The following is a 1,940-nucleotide window of genomic DNA, read 5'->3' as shown; positions in this document are numbered from 1 at the left end:
AGGGCAGTGGTGGTGGATCAGTGGGAGGTGGGTGGATTCAGTATTTATTCTGAAGTGACTCAGTGAAACTTGTTGATAGATTGGAGGTAGATTGGGAAAGAAAGTGGGGGTCAAGGGTGACTCCCAGACTTTGGCCTGAACGACCACAGGGATGGAATTGCCGGTTGCTGAGATGGGGCAGGCCAGAAGGTCAGGAATTCAATTTTATGATTTGTGTTGGAGGTGTTTATTCCCCATCCCAAAGGGAGATGTTGAAAAACCACTGTGATTTATGAGTCCGGAATTCAGAGGGTGTTCTGCAGTAAATATGTACCATATTTCATCAGATAGAAGATGTCACCGATTGGGAGACCACTGTTATTTTATATACTGCTATGAAAACACACTGCCAGTTAAACTAGGGCACATCCCAACTTCAAAGATATTAAAATGTGTCTTGGAATCAGCAGGATATAGTGAGTTTGGGAGTTTCCATTGTAGAGATGGTACTAAAGGTGATGGAAGGTAATGAAATCACTGGGGGAGTGATGGAACCCAGAGAGACGAGAAAGGGAAGTAGAAAGGCTCCGCCCACTGGGCAGCCATGTTTCAAGCAGGTGCATGCGCATCCTGTTCCAGCCAAATGCAAAGTCAGGCAGGTAAACCTCTTCTTCGCAGGCAGATGCCACTGAGACCATCCCGGGGAGAGGCTTCAGTCTGAGGATGTGAAGCTCAGAGTCAAGGCCACGGATACAACACACAACATAACCGAGCACCTGCTACTCAGTGCCACCCAGGAAGGCTCACCTGGGGTCAGGCCTGGCCTCAGTTTCCTCATCAGCAATACATGCCTATGATGTCTGCTCTACCCTCCTCAAACCCAGAAAACAAGACATTGTCTTGTCACTTCTTTTTCTGGGCCTCCGTTCCTGCACCTACAAACGAAGATGGGACGGAGGAAGCCCTGAGCCCTGTTCCCGCTCCAGCATTGTGAAATCAACACTAGCTGCGGCACTTTGAGCGTCTGAGAGGCGATTTACATAAGTGTTAATCATCATAAACGATGATTTAGTCATCTTGAGGAAGGTCAGAGGGCCCAGAACCCAAAAACCTGTCTGGACCCTGTTTGTCAGTGGTCTCCCTCTGGGTATCACACTCTGGGAGCTCTAGCTGCTTTTCAGACCGCTGAAGGGCCACGGGGGTTCTCTTAGAAAGCTGACATCTAAGCAGTCCTTAGGTTTTGTCAGTTTTGACAGCTGCTCAGAAGCAGAAGTTGCAAAGAATGCTTTGAATGGCATCCACTTTGATCCTGAAATTCGTCAAACACTGTGGCCAGAGTTGGCTAAGGCAAACACGAAGATGGCTGAGAACACGTTAGTGGGGCTCCGAGCCCCGGTAGTCCTCTGCCGAGCACTATACCTCGCTCAGTTCATTGCCAGGGGGCCATCTGAGTCTACAGTACCTGCACTTCACCCCGGGAGCCCCCATGTGTGGGCCCCGTACCCTCTGTAGCCAGCAGAGTTAGCCCTCGCTCTCCCTGGTCCCACTTTCACCCGTCCTGCCTCACTGCATGCCCAGATGCACTGGCTCCCTCCCTCTGAGGCAACTTCTCTGGCCTGGAAGGTCCGCCAGGTCTGCTGCATGCACTTTCCAGGTGTGTGATGCCGGCTGCAATCTGTCTTGTGGGTATTAATGCGCTCTTCAGCGGTGGCTGTTGTTCTCAAGCTGTTCTACAAAACTGGAGCGTGCTGGTTCGGAAAAACCTTGCCCAGTTTGGATCCCTTCAAGACTTGGACACAGCCTCTATCAGGCATCTCCTTTTCTAAAAGAAATAAAATATAATAAAAATATTTTACTCTTCTACAGTACATATATACACACACACACACACACACATATACACACACACACACACACACACACATATATATGATGTAATATCTATACTATGTGTACGTATA

At 49.0% G+C, this 1,940-nt stretch overlaps 1 pseudogene across 1 annotated transcript; it reads left to right on the top strand.

The window, feature by feature from the left end:
• The first annotated feature begins 482 nt into the window (after nucleotides 1–482).
• LOC308350805 (RNA-binding protein with multiple splicing-like) lies at nucleotides 483–1,641 on the top strand (annotated as a pseudogene). Its single transcript has 2 exons — nucleotides 483–504; nucleotides 1,052–1,641. The product of its transcript is annotated as an RNA-binding protein with multiple splicing-like (transcript).
• Nucleotides 1,642–1,940: the final 299 nt, after the last annotated feature.

Source organism: Martes martes, assembly GCF_963455335.1.
Source record: "Martes martes genome assembly, chromosome: 10".
Classification (NCBI taxonomy): Eukaryota; Metazoa; Chordata; class Mammalia; order Carnivora; family Mustelidae; genus Martes; species Martes martes.
This window is presented reverse-complemented; position numbering and strand designations above follow the sequence as displayed.